General features: G+C 56.1%; 1 long non-coding RNA gene across 1 annotated transcript; it reads right to left on the bottom strand.

The window, feature by feature from the left end:
- Positions 1–1,127: 1,127 nt before the first annotated feature.
- On the bottom strand, positions 1,128–9,866 carry LOC132668550 (uncharacterized). Its single transcript, XR_009605615.2, has 3 exons — positions 9,425–9,866; positions 8,431–8,571; positions 1,128–1,369 (listed from the first exon to the last, which is right to left on the bottom strand). It is a non-coding gene; the product is annotated as an uncharacterized LOC132668550 (long non-coding RNA).
- Positions 9,867–19,770: the final 9,904 nt, after the last annotated feature.

Genomic DNA, 19,770 nt, shown 5'->3' with positions numbered 1-19,770 from the left:
AGAAATAAATGCATTAAAAGATGGAAAGAAAAAGAAAGCATCACTGTTTGTAGAAAATATGATTGTCTAAGAACAAGCAAAACCAGACAAATATATATATATATATATATATATATATATATATATATATATATATAATAAGAAATTTTAACACATTTTCTAGATACAAAATCACTATCCCAAACCCAATTGCATTTCCATACATCAATATCAACCACAATTAGTCAAAAAATATAAAACTTTAAATGCCATTTATATTACCAGCAAAAACATGTCAAAGTACTTAGGAATAAAACTAAAAAATATGCAGAGTTATGGGGAAAATTGTTAAAACCTTATTTACTTATTTTGAGAGAGAGATTTCTCTCTTTTTAAAAGATTTCTTTTTAAAAGAAAACCTAAGTGAAAGGAAAGACGTGCTGTGGGTTTCATAAAGATGTTAATTTCCCCAAAACTGACCTAAAAATTTAATCCATTTAAATTTTTTTAATGTTTATTTATTTTTGAGAGAGACAGAGACAGAATGCGAGTGCGTTGGGGCAGAGAGAGGGGGAAGCACAGAATCCGAAGCAGACTCCAGGTTCCGAGCCATCAGCACAGACCCGAACCCTTGACCCTTGTGCCAGAGCACAACGTTTATGGAGGTGACATCATAGCCATTAGAGAAATGCAAATCAAGACCACACTGAGCTATTTGTGGAACACCCAGTAGGACATCTGAAACAGAAAATAATGACAGCACAAAATACTGGCGAGGAGGCAGAAAACTGGATCTCTCGCACATTGCTGATAGGAACGTAAACTAGTAAAACCACCCTGGAAAATAGCTGGTAGTTTACTAAAATTATAATAAAGTAATAATAATACTTATCATATGACCCAGCAATTGCCCTCCTGGGCATTTGTTCCAGATAAATGAAAACTTGTCTGTGCAAAACAATACATATAGTTGTTCATACTAGCTTTATTTATAGTAGCCAAAACTGGAAAAAAACAAATGTCTCCCCATAGGTGAACGGTTAAACCTCCGTACTATGGAATACTACTTGGCAATAAAAAGGAACAAACTATCGACACGTGCAATAACTTGGATGCCTTCTAATTATTGTGGATGAAAAAAGGCCAACTTCAAAGGTCACATACTTTATTATTCTTTTTATGCAGTATTCTAGAAATGACAAAGTTACATAGAAGAAAAACAAAATGGTGGTTTCCAGGGGTTAGGAGCAATGGTGGGGGAGTGGGGAGAGGTGGTGAGTTTGATCTTAAAGAGGTAGCATGAGGGAGATCTTTGCGATGATGGAATAATTTTGTATCTTGACTGCGGTGCAGTGATGGGCATGTTCAAAGATCAGGAAATGGCCCCAGCCTTGAGAACAGCAACATGGAAGCAAGAAAACAACAGAGTTATGCCTTCATAATTCTAAAGGAAATTGATTTCCAATTCACATCTCCATATCCAAACCATCAATCAACTGCGAGGGCGGAATTAAATTGTTTTCAGACATGTGCATCTCAAACAATTTACCTCCTATGTGTCTTTCCTCAATGAATCATAGGTGAATGTGCTCCATAAAAACAAGGGAATAAACGAAGCCAGAGGATCCATAAAACAAGAGAGAAGTAAAGGGACTCTCAGGGATCATGATGAAGGGAAATCCCAGGCATACAGGGCAACCTGTCCAGATCAGAGGAGCATTTCCAGGAGACTAGAACACTGAGGGTTGTCATCACCATGATTTCTACTGATGAACCACCTTTTTATCCTCATTTAACCATCAGAGAATGGTACCCACGAAAACAAGGAAGTAAACCAGGAAAGAGGAAGGTATGGATGGGATTCAGAAAATAGGACTCCCACCCAGGACAAAGGCAAGACATCAGCCGAAGCACATTCCAAGGTGACAGTGTGCAGCCATAGCAGAAGATGGCCAGTTCCAAAGCAGAGGAGAAAGAGACCTCTAGTCAGAGGGTCTCCGGGAACAAGTGATGTGAGAATGTGCCCAAAAAGGATATTGGGAAGTATGGGAAGAATTAGTAATAGGTGAGAAGGTATTAAACAAATGAAAAAAGGAAGGCAACTAAGAACACTAAGAAACACAAAGAGTGAGAAAGGAAACGACTGGAGTATAGTCTAGGGCCAAGCTGTGATTGTTGTACAGATATAACGTGATCTGGGGGCAGAGCATTTGACTGCAGATATAACGTGATCTGTACCAAAACACTTGATTTGATTTAACCAAAAATTGTAAATCTATGGGGAGAGGAGGAAAGGAAAGGAAAGAGTGCAGCATATGAGGGCTAAATCCTCATCTGCTATAATAAGAGATCTTAAAAGTTGTGTCTTAAATTGACACAAATTGACCATCAAAAGGTAGAAATATATATATATATATATATATATATACATACTATTTCTAGTATGTATATATATAATAGTATATATACTAGTATATATATATATACTAGAAATATATATATATATATATATATACTATTTAATAATATGTGGCTGTAAATGCCAGAAAAAAAGTGTTAAAAGGTGATAATGATTGATTCTGGAAGGACACTGGAAGCATCAGGGAACAGAGGATTAATAAGCTACTGTATTTTGTCACAAGCCTTTTAGAACTATGCGTTTAGTGTTTTATTTATTACTACATATGTGTTTGATAATATATAATCAGTTGTATTTACTTGTATTTATTTGCTAATTTAAAACAACAATAAGATACCACCTTCCCACAACCAAATCTGTACACGTTAAGGAGCAAGTCAATTCCAGGTACTAGAAAGGACGTGGGGGCAACAGGACTCTCAACCACAGCGGTCGGAGCTACAGTTACTTTGGGAAACACTTCACTGCGCCCAGTAAAGGTTACTTGCATGTAACCCGTGAGCCAGCACTACCCCCCGCCGCGGGTCCATCTCTAGAGAACGACTCCTCAACCTTTCTCGCATCGTGGCAAGAAATGACAGTGTTTGCGCAGCACAGCGGAGTAGATGGGCAAGGCCGCTCCGGGGCGTTGAGGCCGGCCAGGAAGTCCGGGGTCCAGGCTGCCCCAGACACGGCCTGGTCACTCAAGTGCAGAGGGACGCCATCACTCAGATATACCTGCACCCCGGTCACGGCGCTCCAGAGGCTCATCCGCAGAAAGGCCCACACACGTGCACCTGGACGCCTATCCCGGCGCGTTTACAGCAGCTTTGTGGCAGGAAAAAGCCCGGGGACAACACAAATGTTCATCAACAATAGAAGTGATAAACAAATTGTGATACATTCACACAACGGCATACCAAGCGACAGTAAGACTAATGAAGGACACCCGAAGCATTAAAATGGATAGATTTCACGCGTCATGTTAAAAGGAAGCAACGCACAAGCATTGTATATAAAGGAAGATTCTATTCACATAAAGTCTCAAAAGCAGCTAAAACCAGAGACGATATTATTCGGGGCTACAATCAGAAGTGGAAAATGATAAAGAAATGCAAAGGAGAGATTCATATAAATTCAGGTTTGGGTGACCGGGGAGGAGGGGACAGTACCAGAAAGAATGTGGCCGGAAATGAGCAACCTGGACTCACACATACATTGTATTCCCTTTCGTTGGTTTATTTCTTTATTTTGAGAGAGACAGAGAGAGACGGAGAATCCCAAGCGGTCGGCTCCCTGTCAGCGCAGAGCCCGAGGCGGGGCTCGAACTCATGAACCGTGAGCTCGTGACCTGAGCTGAAACCGAGTCGGATGCCTGGCCGACAGAGCCCCCCGGGCTCCCCCATTTTATTCTTTAATCTGAGGGGTGGCCACACGGAAGTTTGCATCTTTATTATTGCTGCTGTTTTGCTGGTGTCCTTTAAAAGGTACACGCGCACTTTGGACACGTGTGGACGATGTATGAGACGTCCGTGGACGTGACAGTGGTCAGCAAGACCAGAAAAGAGCCGGCAGTCACTTTGTCCTCCTCTCCCACCGCCAGGACCTGGCGGTGCTGCTAACCCCTGCCCCCTCCACTCACGTGGAATTGCTTCCAGGCGCCTCATTTCCGTCTTGGTCTTTTCAGCCCCCAAGTGCAACATCATTATCTTTGCTCCCTATTGTCGACTCAGGGTGGCACTTGTCCACGTGTTTAGCTCCTGCTCGCTTGCCATTCCGTTTCTTGTTTCGGGACTTCCTCTTGAATCACTTCCCTTCCTCCCGAAGGAAGGTCTGTGGCTGACAAGTTTCCCCCTACTTTTATTCATTCTGGGTCTTAAAAATATTTTTCCCCCTCACGGGCCGCCAGGAGTAAAGACTGCATTTCCCGGTCCCGCTTGCAATATTGTCCGGCCGAGTTCCTCTTGGAACGAAATGTGACTCCTTGGAAGTGTTCTTACTGAAGAAGGGCACAACCTGCCCTTGTTTGTCCCTTCTTCCTCCCTGTTGGCTGGTTGGAATGTGACGCAACGGCTGGAGCATCAGCAGCCATCTTGGACCATCCCGTGTCCTCGGGAATAAGTCAGCACAGTGCAGCAACGAGACGGAAGGATCCGGGATTCCTGACACCACCTAGTCCTGGGCTCACCCTTTTGGACTTCACAAACATAAGGAGACACGAAGTCAAGACTATATGGGGGCTTTCTGCTATACCCTAATATGGTATTAGAGCAGAAAATGTTCTCAAATCAAAGCAGAACTACGAGCCGCTATTTGACCCGCTCCCTCGCTGGATACTGTACCAATTTATTGGCGATTCAGTCTTCAGAGAAGCCTGACGAGGAGAGCGCACGTCCCTGCGTTAGCGCGAGGGGAAGCCAAGTCCCGTGGACGGTGTGGGGCTTGCTCGGCTCCGCACACACCCTGAGTTGTACGTGAACAGCACTCTCGGCTCCTCTCCAAGCAGATCCTTTTCTTGCGTGTTCCAGAAGCGCAGGGTCTCGAAGGCAGCGGATGTCAGGACATCACTGAGACACTGGCGGGTGGATGAGGGTGTTTCTCCCTCTGTGGCCCTGGCGTGTGCGTGTGGAAGGCCACAAAGCCCCAGCGCCAGGCTGGTTCTGGCCTCAGGTCCCCCCAGACTGTGTGGGTGACCCCGTCATCAGCGCCTCATTCCTCAGCGCCCAGGGCAGGGGACAAGCTTCGCAGTACACGCTCACTTCTGGCCGGTAGCACGGGACCTTGGGGGGCTGGCCTGGGGGAGGGGAAGTGTGGTGCAGGGACTGGGCGGGATGGAGCAAGGTGGAGGTGGGAGGGGCTCCTTCAACCCTGTGCCCCACTAGCTGTGCACCCTCACACCTGCCTGTCCCAGGGCCTCAGTCTTCCCTTCTGCACTGCATGGGGGTGGGGGGGGGGGGTGCAGCAGACATCTCCCTTTCCGGGCACTTCCTGCCCCAACGTGCCCTGGCCCGAGCTGGGCTCACCTCTGTGCCAGGCACAAGGGGGGGCTCCATGCGGAGAAAGAGAAGAGGAACCAGGCATGTGAGGGCCCAGGACGGCGTGCTGTGACCTAGGGGAGGCTGGCGCTGTATACTCTGACCTGGGGGACCCCAGGGGAGCCGGGGCACTGGACTAGGTCCCCATCCTGTCACAGACACACCACTGGCTGGCTAGTGTGAGGCCAATCCCTTTAAGACTCTGAGCCTGTGCCCTGGCTCGGAAAACGGTCCTCCAGCCCTGAGAGAGCCCCGCGGAGAAGCCCCGGGTAGGCGCCCAGGACGGTGTGCACCGGGCGGGGCCTCACGACGGATTCTCCCCCAAAAGTGTCCACGGCGGAGCACAGGACGTGCAGGGCCGGGTCTTGGAGGGCGTGGGAGGGACCCCGGGGCTGGGTGACCGCCTGAGCACAGGGGTGGAGGCGGGACAGGCTAGCGTGGCTGGAAAGACAGAGGCTGGGGCCACACGCGTGGGCTGGGGGCCACGAGGCTTAGGCTGCCCGCACCGGGAGGAAGAACGGAGTCGGGGAAACTGAGTCACCCAGCCTGTGCCAGCACCCCCAGAGCGCAGCCCCCCGCATCAGTTCTGCCGCGAGGCTCGGTCCTCCGCTGCCCGGTCTCTGTGAACACAGAGCGGCTTTTGTTCCAGGATTTATTTTTCCGTCAGACTGATATTCGAGTCACTTCACGCGGCGCTCTCCAGCGTCAGCAAAATAAAGATGCAAATAAATCCCCTGACCCGGCTCCTGGGGCCGCCAGAGAACGCACGGCCTCCCGCCACCCTCGCCGCTCACGGTGGCTTTGAATTTTAAATTTCATTTTCCCATCGCTTTTCAATAAATGCTTTTCCCCGTGATGTCTCGAGTCCTGACCTTATAATGCCCGAGTTAAAAGGCAGTGTCTTGTTTCCAGCTGCAGATAATTTACTTTTCAATGGTCCAATTACACGGCAGCCGGGCTCTGCCCGGTCGCGCCGAGACGTCGCTCTTTGCCCGGGAGATAATGGTGTCGCGGGCAACCTATCTGCTGGCTGACCCGGGCCTGTCCTCGGGCGGCCGGCTGGCAGGAGAAGGCACTGTCTCCGGAGCCTTCTGCGTGTCCGCCCACCCACGGGGCTGGGACCGGCCCTCGAGAGACCGGTGGCCTCCGCGGGGCAAGGCCACGCTCTGGGCGCGCACCGCGGCTCCTGGCTTCCTCGGCGGCCCGGAGGCGGCGTGCGGAGCCCTCGGCCCTGGGAGGTGTTCAAGGAGGCGTGAAATACTGCCTTATGTTTTTGAACGAAGTGTAAAATCTGCCCAGTCCCTAACCCTGGTTCATGATCATCGTAACAAGGTGGCTTTATGGGTCTTCTGTCCCCGTGACAGAAGACCCGAACTGACGGAGACCTACCTGTGCCTTCACGTGTCTTGAAATGAAACACTTGAGCATTTTGCTCCTTTGTAATATTTCTCCTCCGGGCGCAAAATGCTGACTTCTAAGTGGTTTTCTTTAGAAAAGTAAATAAATAAAAATAAAGGCTCGGTCTAACTGCTCCCACTTTAAGGCCAAAAGAAAATTTCCTAACCGCTCTTGGAGGCGTCAGAGGGACGTCGACGCGATCCCTCTTCCCGTCCATCATGCAAGAGCCTGTCCGTCACTAGAAACCGGTGGGAACCCCTGAATTTTAAATACTTTCTTCTTGGAATTTTCTCTTAAAAACAAATCTAAAAAAACCTTTTTTTAATTTTTATTCATTTTTGAGAGAGAGAGAGAGAGAGAGATAGAGTGGGAGCAGGGGAGGGGCAGAGAGAGAGGGAGACACAGAATCCAAAGCAGGCTCCAGGCTCTGAGCCGTCAGCACTGAGCCCGACGCGGGGCTCGAACTCATGAACCACGAGATGGTGCCCTGAGCCAAAGTCGGATGCTTAACTGACTGGGCCGCCCAGGCACCCACTTGAAAACAAATCTAAATTGAAAAAAAAAAAAAATCTAAATTGTTAGCAATTTAAAACCAGAACAAAACCCCCCAGCACGTGGAAGCTGTGTGACAGAGCAGCCCCACCAGCATGGCTCCTGGATTGCTATTTCTGTCCCGGGGAACAGGGACGGCCAGGCGGTCAGCAGGGGCATCAATGGCCCTGTAATCAGAAGGCAGCCCAGCCCCAGCTCCGGCTGGCTCCCCTTCCACGGGGAAGCTGGGGCCTGGGAGGGGCCGTGAAGGGAGGCCCGGGGGGACCGGAGGGTTGGGGGGCCCCTTCTTTCCTCCAGCCCTTCCTTTCTTCTCAGCCCCTAAGATGCCACCACCCCCGCAAGCCTGTTCGCACAAACGCGCAGAGGCCCCCGGGGGCAGCTCTGCGTCTCCAAGCTGGTGGCCATCAAGGGGAGGCCACCAAGGCCATCTTCGTTAGCTCTGGTCCATCCTCTGGCCAGTTCACGTGCCGCCTGTGGGACAGGTGGCTCGGTTCGACCCAGTGCTGTTGCGGGAGCCCCGGCTGCGTGCCAGGCGCCGGGTCCCGCCCGAGATGCCGGACGTGTCTGTGGCGCATTAAGGACGGCTGCCACGTCCTGCCGCTGCCCCGCTGGGAGGCACATTCATTTCTCCAAGGCCGTGAACCTGAGCCGGCCCTGGGGCCGGCTCTGACGCAGGGCACGGGGCAGAAACGACGCTCGGCGGGTTCCAGGGCTAGACCATAAGAGGACGGGCAGGGTCTCCCACACTGTCTGCACGGGGAGGATCGGTCCACCTGATCTGGGGTTCAGTACCTGCAACCCCTCACAGCCTACAGGCCCTCACTCTCCTCCAGCCTGGCCTCCGCTCCACCTGCTTCGTATGATGTACCCGCTCACCCAGAGCGTGGGTGGGAAGGAGGGCCATAGGACTCAGACCACCCCCCCCCCCACCCCCGTAGGAGGAAAAGGACACCATGCTCCCTCCAGGAAGTCAGGCTACTTGGCCGTCCTTCTGTAACTAACCAGCAATCGTTCCGGCACCTCCAGGATCCGTGCAGAGCGTGTCTGGGGCCCTGGCCAAACGCTCACCTTCGAACAGAGAATCGGAGGCTTTTCCTGCAGGGGCAGTGAGAGCCAGCCCACAGGGGCTCAGCTTGGCCACAGGCTCAGGCAGATCCAGGCGGCAGAAAGAGGTGTGAGCAGGGCAGAGCCTGCTGGCCAAAGTTCCTGCTGGAAAAGCAGCCCCGGAATGTTCTCTCTGCTGCTGCAGAGCCCTGCATTACCCAGATGACTTCACAGGGTGACCCCGTCTTCCCCTGGGAATCAGATGATGCGAACCACTTCAAGGATCTGGCATCTCACGGCTCTGATACCTGAGGCTCTGCCAACACGAGCTGCCGCTCCTTCGCCACTGCCGAACACAGAGCCTTGGGCAGCCTGGCCCACTCCCAGCTTCTCTTCTCTACAAGGAAGCCTCAGCTACCCTGGGCCTGCTGGGGCCAGCGGGGCACCTGAGCTCCCCTGTCCGCCCCGAGGCACAGTGAGATGCACAGGGCCCAGGCCCGGAGGGACTTGCCCTGCCCCAGGCCATGCTGCAAGCCGGGAACGCATTGACCGGACCTTTTAGAATAACAGGTGCTAAAGGGGACGTCCCTCTACCCCCAGGGACGGGGTTAGGGGTTCGGGTGAGGGCACCGGCCGTAGGCAGAGAGGTCTGAGGTGCCCACCGGCCTGGGCAGGGTGCAGGAAGGGTGCCGGTAAGGGGAGGGAACAGACGCGCGGAGAGCAGAGACTCCATGGTGCCTCGGGAGTGGGAGTCTAGCCCGCTGGCTTCCAGAACCGGGAGGATCTTGAGGGTGGTCGCGGGGTCGGGGCGGGGGGGGGGGGAAGAGTGGTGCAGGCTGAGCCCCCACCCCCCAGGACGCCGGGCCTCCCGGGCACCATGTTACCTGTGTTCCCATCTGTCAACGCGCCCTGTCCCACTGAACCCCCACGCTCCCCACCCCACCCCCCACCCCCACCTCCTGCCCAGTCGCCTGTGGAGGCTCCATCACCCTCCAGCCGGGGCATCTCTGTGTCTTACCTGCAGCGCCTCCCCGGGTGGGTTCGTTCGTCTGGGCCTTGGACTTGATCTCACCCGAGAGCTGATGACACCCGCCTCCGCCGGACGCCAGACGCGGGCCCCCACGCGGTTCTCCACATCGCCACGCACGATTTTCCCGGGCGGCCGGGAGCGGGCCATGAGTTCCCGCTCCCAGACCCCATGGCTCGCGCCCCTGGGCTTCCCCCACTGTTTGATGGCTCCAGACCCACGCAGTCTGCAGGCCCCAGGCTGGAGGGGCAGCTGGACTGTCTCTCTCCGTCTCCCCCTTCTCTCCTACCCAGGAGAAGACCTGTCAGCTGCTTCCTATGCCCTCTCCCTTCTCCCCAGGACCTCGGGCTCAGTGCCCCGTGTCCCCTGCCTGGACCTGGGAACAGAGTCAGCTTGCTGAAGCCTGGACCACACGCCCCCATGCAACCTGAATCAGCCCAGGCCCCCGCCGGCCCCTCCCCTGTCCCTCCCCTGTCCCTCCCCAGACCCCCTCATGTCCCCCCATCTCTTGCCCCTCCCCGGTCACTCCCCTGACCCCCTCCTTCCACCCCCCTTTCACTGCCCCTCCCCCCCAGCTACAATTCCCTCCCGCATTTGCTTGAAGATTGTAGGGATGCTCCCCACTGTGTGTCTGGTCCAAACCCCCTTTCCCAAGCTCCTCCGTTGGCCAAGTTGGCCCAGGTCTCTCGTCAGAGACCCCTCCGCGGCCACAGGGGCTGAGAACCCCCTAATTTTACAGTAGCCGCAGCCCCTCCAGGCCTCACCCCACCCCTCCTCCTACGGGGGTGCAGGGGCCCAGCGTTCCTGGCCTCCCACCAGCTGGGCTCCAAAAATAAATACCCCACATCCTGATTCTTCTCCCACAGAATCCTGACCCCTCAGGGCAGGGTCCCTGCCTCGTCACCACCGAGGTGCCATCTGCACGTCTAGAAAGTTCTCTGAACAAACCCCTTCTGACGCTGGCAAGCCAGCTGCTGGAACCGGCTATGTGCTCCAGGAGGGACCCTCCACACACGGGCTCCGTGCCTGGGGGAAGGGTGGGGGGCTGGGGAAAACCTCTCTCCTCTGTTCCCTGCTTCCCGCCAGGGCCCTCCATGGCCGTATTCGTTTTCTCTTTCATTCCAGGAAACTCCCCGCACAGAAGAGAGCCGGGCTACCCCCCATCTGCAGGCTCTGCCCCTCCATCGGGGCAGGACGCCTGGCCTGGCCTAAAGCAGTGTGTGGGGCTGAGGGTTGGATGGGGACTTCAAACCTTCCTATCACCTTTGGGGTTAAACGTCCGCCGCGTCAGAGACGGGAGCACACATCAGAGGCAGAAATGCACTCGAGGACCAGACCGATACCGTTTTCCACCAACCCGCTGGCGAATTCCGGGAGTCCCCACATTCTGCGGGCAAGGCCCTGCGCAAGGCCGGCGGGAACGCCCCGCCGTCCAGCTCCCACCGGGGACCCGCAGCGGCCAGCAAAGTGGCAGGTTCCGACCGCCACCGCCGGGGGCGCCACCGCAAAGGTACACGCGCCAACACTAGGAGGCGCACGCGCACGGCTCTCGGCCCCCGTGGGGCTTTCCGAACATCGGACCCTGGCGTCGCGCCTGCGCGAGGATCCTGAGCCGCTGAGCGGTCGGCAGACGGGGTGGCGCGGCACCCCGGCAGCGCGCGGAGGAAGTGCGCGTGGGGTGTGGGCTGTGCCCCCCGACGTGACGCCCAGTTGGGAAGTGAGGTGCGGGCGCGTGCTGTGCCACCTTTTATTTAAAAACAGACGAGAAGGGGAGGGAGACCCACCTTTTCTGATTGTGTCCTGCTCTCTCACGTTGACTGCAGAATCTTGTAACTAGTTCCAAGAAGTGTAAAACCAAATTAAGTCGTAACATGTCCGCTCTGTGAAAGAGAGAGAAAAGACAAGTCACAGACTGGGAGAGAAATCTTCGCGAAACACGTATCTGATAAAGGACCGATACCCAAAATGCACCAAAACATTTAAAACTTAGGAATAAGGAGAGAAGGAACCCAATTAGAACAGGAGCTAAAGACCTAAACAGACCCCTCACCAGAAGATTCCAGATGGGAAATGAGCACAGGCAAAGATGCTTAGTGTTAGCGTCAGAGGATTGCAAGTCAAAGCAGCGAGACGATGCGGCCCCCCCACCTGAAAGGCAGAAACCGGAGCCTGAGAGCACCGGCTGCTGGTGGGGACGGGGAATCGCAGGGACTCCCATCCGCGCTGCTGGGAACGGGAAATGGCGCGGCCACCCTGGAAGGCCCTTGGGTGGCTTCTCACAAAACTAAACATACTCTCACGTATGATCCGGCGATCCTGCTCCTTGGTGCTTACCCAACGGAGCTGAGAACTCACGTCCACACGAAAACCTGCACGTACGTCTTTAAGCAGCTCCCTTCGTAACTGCCCAAACTCAGAGGCCGCCGAGACGTCTCTCCGGAGGTGAACGGGTCAACACACCGTGGTCCGTCCAGACAAGGGGAGGCTTGAAGACGAAATGAGCCATCAGGCCAGGAGACGGGCACGGAGGTCACGTAAGTGCGTGTTCCAAAGTGAAAGGAGCCAGTCCAGACTACCTATGTGCGACTCCAAGCATGTGGCTTCTGGAAAAGGCAGAACGGAAGGGAGGGTGGAAAGATTGGTGGTTGCGGGGGTGGGGGGAGGCGGGAGGAGGAACGTTCGCTGAGTTTCTAGGGCAGTGAAACTATTCCACGTGAAGCCATAATGGTAGGTGCCCGTCCTCACGCATTTGTCGAAACCCACGGAACGCACAGCACCAACAGCCCTTAGCAAACGGCGGACCTTGGGTGATAACAGGTGCCCGCGTAGGTTCGTCTCTTGCAATGGATGAGCCTCGCTGATGCAGATGTTAGTAACAGAGGAAGCTCGGGTGAGGGGACACGGGGACTCTCTGTACCTTCCGGTGGATTTGTTTTGTAAACCAAAAACCGCTCTTTAAAAAAAAGTCCGTTAATTTAACAAACTGAATAAGACAAGTAGATGCAAACACATTAAATCATAATAAGAAAGCAATCTCTAAGAATCAGAATGAAACAAACCTGTGTATCCAGTCAGTGGCTTAACCACACCAAGACTTATTTCAAACGACTTTATAAAAACATGGTAGTGTGACTATATATCCCCGGTGGAACGTATCCTAGGGGCAAAAATAACAATGAAGACACTTTAAATTGATTTCAGTAATCCAGTTGCTAAGACTGTTAGTACTGCTACTTTGAGGCTGTTACACGCTCGTAACATCTATATCCACCAGCTACCCGCTGCCATATGGCAAACTACGAAGCTTTATGGCAATGATCTGCTACTTCTCAGTTCTGTGGGTCCCACGGCTGGTTGTTCTTGGGCTCTCCAAGGGGCCCTTGTTTGCACCAAGTGACTTTCTCGGCCTGTGTCCTTCCCAGACGCCTCTGTCCAGTTCAAGCTGTCTCCTTCAGTCCAAGCTGGCTGTGTTGTCACCAATACAACTCCCTTTAGGACCCTGTAGATTTCCTGTGAATCTAATCAAGCCTGGCTCCATATCCCGAAAGCCACATCCATAGTTCATTTTTGAGAGTGGTGTCTCTCTATCTTAGGGCATATCTGAGGCTGTTGTGGGATGAATCCCTTAGGTTTCCTGAAATCCCTTTTGTCTGACTGAGAGGGTCTGTCAGGCACAGCCTTACAGACACAGGCTTGATTTGAGCCCCAGGACTCCCCTCACTGTATATCTTTACCAGGTAGAGATACTGGGCAGGAGGGACAGTTTCATTTTCTAACCAAGCACATCCTGGGCCTGCTTTTTAAACTCTGCTCGCAGATTGAACAGTGCCTTCCTTAGCTCACCCGCCTTTCTGTACCTTGTCGTGCCCAGCTAGCAGCCACGGGCACGGTTAATACCCTGTCTAGCGCTCTGCCCGGCCACATGCCACAGTGTGTGAGGAACGCCTTATCTCTTCCACGTTGCCATAGGCCACAGTTTGTCGTTTATACCTAAGTGACAAGGGTCCTCCTTTCTCCAGCCTCCAATGGTCCCTTCACCACCTTCCCAGCCGTCACCCACTCAAAAGTCAATATCACATGTTCCGGAACCGTCCTCTGTGTTGCTTCTCTGTTGCAACAGGACAGACTCCCCCAAAGTCAAGAAACTGTTGTCAAGAAACAACAATTTATACTTCCCACCATGCCTTGGGTCGGTGCTGGATCCCCCACCGACCTCACCTGCCCTCGCCCGCCACCAACCTGCATTCAGCTGGTGGGTCGGCTCCGTGCCAAGCTTACCAAGAGTGGCTACGACGGCTGGTCCGCGTCCCCGCTTGTTTTATGATCTGAGGCTTCTTTGTAGCCCGGCGGTCCCCGATCCGAGACGAGAAACAGACTGCAGGCTCTCCTAAGGGCTCCCTTGGAGGTCAGACCACGTCAGCCCCGTTGCTTCTTCCGTTTCAAAGCATACCATGAGACCAGCACAGCTTCGAAACTGCCAAAACGGACTCTCCTACTTGGAGGCATAGCAAACATTCTGTGTCCAAACTGACCGATCACGTCCGGTGAGATAAAGCAAGTAAGTGACGTGTCGATGTCATTAGGAATCACGATCTTCAGTGTAAGAGGGGAGACGTGTAAATATAAGACCAAAGAAGCTACACAAACGCTGTCAGCCTACGTTAAGTTGGATATATTAGTATGAGCTCCTGGTATATTTTTCTCTTGGAAAAAATGACATGTGTTTCCCAGCCCGGGCCTCAGAAAGGCTTAGAGGTTGTGACTTGTCCAGCAGCAGTGACCCCTCAGCTCTCAGACTGTGACCAGGAAGAAACACCATTCCCCCCTGAAAGGAACCGGAGCTCCGGAGAGGCACAGCCAGTCGGAGGTCTCAGGTGGGAAAGATGGATCTGGAACGTATCGTCCCGTGGGAAAGCTAGGCGCCCTCAACATGACGGAGCGCCAGAGTCAGAAGGCGGCCTCCCTCTGGCTGGGGATGGAACGATTTGCACATCAAAAAAATCTCTGCCTTCATCGACGCACACATCATTTGTGCCTGCAATGAACCGAGACCAAATTCAGTGGCACCATAATGACACCAAATGAAAAGAAAAGTTCCTGGGCGTTTTGGGAGCCACTAAGACCCCTTCTCGTTCCTTCCTGTGAATCGTGCCAAATGGAAAGAATCACACGCTGATTCTGCCTTTCTGGACGACCCCTTGGTCAAGGTGACTGAGCAGTTGTCGAGGAAGGTCTCTGTCCTGGAAGAATGCCAGATGGAAACCCCAGCGTGTTGGGCCAGTGGCTAGAACCTGTCACCTTTGGTGGCTGTGCCAACCATGCGGCAGGAAGCTGATGGGACACCGTGCAAAAGATGAGCCAGGCTGGTGCCCTGGGCACCGATCAGCCCTGATGGCGTGTCCAGTGGGACAGGCGGCCGCCTGAGCCGCCGTGTGAGACCCTGGAGGAGGTGCCTGGCCCGTTTAGGAAGCGTTCACGAGAGGCACCGAGTCCGAACCTGCCCTGGCCTGCAAGGGCTGGCTGTGGTGCAGGACACGGGGGCCAGGGACCAGGGTAAATGGCACCTGAGGGGTGCAACCCCTAAGGGCAGATCGGGACAGCTGGCCTCTTCAGCAGGAAATGGCCAGATAAAGAAGAGGTGTGGGGGACCCGTGCTGTAAGAAGGCACGGCAGCCCGCCCCCCGCACGCTCTGTGCGAGCTGGTCTGGACCCTGTTCAGACAGAACGGCTCCGAACATCCTCTGAGCAACCAGCAGATCTGGGACAGTGACGTCACATTTGGTGAAGTCAGGAAACACTGTTAATATTTTTAGGTGTGGAAATGGGACTGAGCCCGTAATTTACAAGATTCCGCATTGCTTAGAGGTTCACCCCGGGGAACTTAAACACCAAACAATCTGCTTTAAAATAACCCAGTGGGGGCTCGGGGGCCAAGCCTGTGGATGAGCAAGTCTGGCCTCAGGTGGATGAGCAAGTCTGGCCTCAGGTGGGTGACCAAAGCCGGGAGATGCGGGAGATGCGTCCGTGAGCCTGCCGGGAGCTGTTCTCTCTCGTGGAACCTGCTTCTGGACGCATTTGTAAAGCTCCACACTGAAGTCCTCAGAAACAGAAAACTAAAGAAACCTCTGTTGAGCAAAGAAAAGAGTAGACCGAGTTGGCCAGCGGTTTCCCGGTGATGCCGCAGGAGCCGGCTGGAGACCCCCGTACAGGAATTCTGGGGGGTCCCGACCCGCACACGCTGGGGCCGAGGGAGGCAGGCTCCGGGCAGGGGAAGCCACTCCGAGACGGGGACCCTGCGGGCTCAGGAGGAGGAGGGCGCCCGGGGTTTCGTCTGGTCAGTGGGGGGCCAGTGTCCACGGCACCGACCCTCAGGAAGGCCCCCCGGGTGTCCTACAGGCCAGTGGGGAACCATGTGACATTCTGGCGCACATACTCACACGGTCACACACGGTCCTGCACTCACGGGCACGCGGGGTTTTACCAGTCGGGGTCCCTGCAGGAGACGGCAACCCACACAGGGCGACCGGAGGAGGCAGATGACGGGGTCCTTCACGGGAGGGGGCAGGGGGAAGGGAGGGCCACAGCCTCAGGGAAGGGCCCCCCCCCCCCCGCACCAGCTACCGCTGTCACTGTCACCATACAAATCCGGGAGGGGACAGGGGTGTCAATGCCCCTGCCCTGCCTCCCCCCTCCTCTCCCCCTCCCTTCTCCCCTCCCTCCTCTCCCCTTCTCTTCCTCCCTCCCCCTCCCTCCTCTCCCTGTCCAGGCCTGCCCAGGGCTGAACCCAAGGAAGCTGGAGGTCAGGAGCCCACAGGAGCCAGACAGACAGGGAGATGGGGTGGGGGGAGGTCGGGGGTCACCTGGACCTCCAGGTGCCTGGAACCAGGACCCACTTGTGTGCATTTTTTACAAAAATGTGACGCTGTTACACGGGCAGTTTTAAATTGGCTTTCCTCCGCCTGCACCCTCTCTGGCCCCGCGTGGACGGCTGCAGCGGGCCCCGGTGGCCTCGGTGCCCCGGAACACGTCACGGGCGTGTTCTCCGCCGCGGTCTGTCGCACGCTGGAAGGCACGCACACGTCCGAGCCGCTCCCGGGTGGTTTGGCTGCTGGAGGGGCCCTGAGAATTCGTGGGGCGGCGACACATGGCCCACCGAGCCGCTCCAGCCCCTCCTCCGCCCCCAGCTGACACCGTGCCCCTGCCGCCCTGGCCCAACCCCGGCCCCGAGCGGAGCCGTGTGTCCCATCAGGCATCGGAGCTGCGCCCAGCTGGCCCTTCTGGGGGAGACCCCACAGCAGGGCCCGGAGCGGGGGGGGTCCGGGGCTGGGGGGCGGGCAGGGCGAGGCAGCGGCTGACCTCGTGGAGGCGGAAACTTCCAACAGCCGGGAAGAGGGGCTGGCGGTGGAGTCCGGGCACCAGCACTGCCGGCCCCTCCCGGACGCAGACCAGGGCCTGTCCTACCGAAGGCCAAGGCGCCGCGGGGGCCGGAAACTAGCGGTTCGGATGTCGCCAGGGGGACAGACGCGAGGTGCGTGGGTAGGAAGTCTGCTCTAGGCCCGGGAGCGCGAACTGATTTAGCCGTAATTCATAAAGCACAAACCTGGTTGCTATGTAATTAACTCGCAACGTAATGAGTAATAAAATACAATTATATTCCTGTAACACATTAAACTCCCGTGCTTTCTTAATCCAGTTCAAAGGCCCCGTGCGTGCTCCCGAGACGGGGAACACATAGAGGGACCAGAAGAGGCGCTTCCCAAACACGTGGCCTGACACGGGCTCTCCGACCCCTGGGACCACGTTGCCCCACCATCGAGGGCGGAGGGCGTGGAGCCTGCCGGGGCGCTCTGCGCGCACAGGGGCTGCGCGCATCCCGGGCGTCAGCAGGGACTTCTGGCCGAGGGGCAGGCGGACCCGTGCCCCCAGCGACTCCACGTCCAGGTGTCCACCAGCGCGAGGCGAACACGCGGAACGCGCAGCAGCCCTGTTCGCAGTTGCCCCGGAGTGGAGACCACGCACGTGTTGTGCACGGAGGGCTGGAAATACGATGCGGTCGGTCCACACGGTGGGAGGGGTGGACGGGCTTCCGGGGTGCAGCAGAGGAGACCTGGGGGGCACAATGGTGTGTGTGGCGCCTCCTCCCTCCCCCGGCAGTCAGGGCAGGAAGCATGCGCTCAGCACTGACCTTGGGGCGCACCAGGGGGGCAGGGCCGGGCGACCAGCAGGCAGGTCACCCGCTCCGCTTCGATGCCGCCTGATGGGTGTCACAGCCGGGGGCGGACCCCGCCCTCCGTCTGCACCTGCTCGTGTCCCAGCTGGACCCCTGGGCACAAATCCCCCCTCCTCCACCGGCCACCGGCCTGACCCAGTGTGTCCGAGAGCCTTGGCGAGCCTCAGTCTCCCCATCCGTGACACGGAGATTCCCACGTCCTGCCAGGCAGGCTGTTAGGAGCCAGGGCCCTGCCGACCGGACAGAAACCGCCTCAGGCACTGATGGAAACAGACGCACCCCTTCCCCTTCCTGGTGACATTGGGGCCAGCTGTTAGAGTCACCACCGGGGAGGATGGACACACACCATTGCTTCCAGCCGCAGGCAGGACGCGCTCCCCGCCTCCCGGAACGGATAGGACGAGCCACAGTGACCCCCAAGCTCCCTTCTGGGTCAGTGGTGCGGGTGGGAGCCCCAGCCAGACAGGGGGCCTCGGAGGAGGGCCCGGGAGGGTGGGAGGCGTCCAGCCTGCAGAAGGACAGGAGGCCCAGGGGCAGCGGGGCGGGCAGCGGAGGGAGGCCCGGGCTGCGTTGTCTCGGGCCATCCAAGGGAGCTATTGATAAAACCTGCGGCTGGAAAACATCATCTTGCAAGGTCATTTTTACAAGAAAGTTGTGCTTCGTGGATTTATTGCTGTGTGCAGAGAGGATTTTAATTACCACGTTTTAAGAGGTGTTATTATCTCCGTGGCAGGCTCTGCGAAAAACACTCTTTGAGACCCAATCGCTGCTTCGTTGGCACAGAGCCTCCCGGGACTGGGAGCCGCCGCAAGCAGGGGTCTCCCTCCTCCTGCCTGCACGGGCCTGCCCCCAGACCCCCGACCCAGCTCGGAGGGGGCCAGAAAGCAAGCCCACCTCCCTGCCAGGGAAACGGGAGCCTCTGCTCGCACAGCCCGGTGGCAGGGACCCCACGCCCTCCCCGGGGGCCCATGGCTGGCATCTTCTCCCTCGATGTGGGGAGTCCCCAGCCCTCTGCTCCCTCCTCTGAGCTCCCCCTTCTACCAACAGGACTGTCACCTCCCACCTGCTGGGCACTCTGCTCCTAAGGATGCAGCCTTGGGCCGGACAGGGTGGGCCCTGGGTCCCCTCGGCCAGTGGAGGAGAGGAACTCTGGTCGCTGGAGGGACGGGCACCGGGCAGAGGAGGAAACGGGCAGGGATGCCATTTCTTGCTTCTCCCCTGCTAGTAGCCATGCCAGGCAGAACCCCTTCCGCATACCCGGCTTTCAGATGGTTTTTTTTCTTATTTTTTTTATTTGCAATTAAAGATTATCCTTGACAAATGTCCCCTGTAAAAAGGCTTCACTAATTTAAAACCCATCCTTTTCTCCGAGCATTTTAAAGTGCGAGGAACCTGATGAATTCTAAAAGGTCCACAGCCAGCGGGGGGTGAGGTGGTGGGGAGTGATGGGTCTGGAGGGCTGGGTCTGTCTTACAGCCCCAGACTCCCCGCGCCTTCATGCCTCCTCCCTCTCAGGCTGCATCTGGGGAAGGGGTCTGAGACCATCTCTCGGCTGCGAGGCTAGGGCGAGGTGGGGCCCCCTGAGCCAGGAAGGCACCCCTCACCCCTGCTTGGGCACAGGTCGCTGCGTGAATGTGGAACGGTGCCCGAGGGCTGGGACTGAGTGGGAGCTGGAGGGCCAGGCTGGGAGACGGAGCAGGACAGGAGACGGCATCTGCCGGAAGCATGACAGCCTTCACTCAGACCTCACTTCCACTCGGGCTCCGGCGGGGGGCCGGCGGGGGCGGGGGGGGGAGCTGCAGATGGGGGGAGGGCCTCAGCTTTCAGCAGTCCTCAGGCGGCCCCAGGTGAGTGAGCCGGGCCTCCCCTAAAAGAGGAGGGAGATCCATGACGAAGGAGAAGAGAGGGACATTTGGTGGATTGACATCAGAGTGGCTGAGGGAGCTGGAATTCAATCAGCACCATGGGCCCTGGTTCTGCACACGAGCTCTGGGTTCTGCACACGGGCCCCAGCATTCTGCACACAAGCACCAGGTTATGCACACGGGCCCCGGGTGCTGCACACAGGCCCCAGGTTCTGCACACGGGCCCCAGGTTCTGCACACAG

This window comes from Panthera onca, chromosome B3, assembly GCF_046562875.1.
Source record: "Panthera onca isolate mPanOnc1 chromosome B3, mPanOnc1 haplotype 2, whole genome shotgun sequence".
In the NCBI taxonomy this organism is placed as follows: domain Eukaryota; kingdom Metazoa; phylum Chordata; class Mammalia; order Carnivora; family Felidae; genus Panthera; species Panthera onca.
This window is presented reverse-complemented; position numbering and strand designations above follow the sequence as displayed.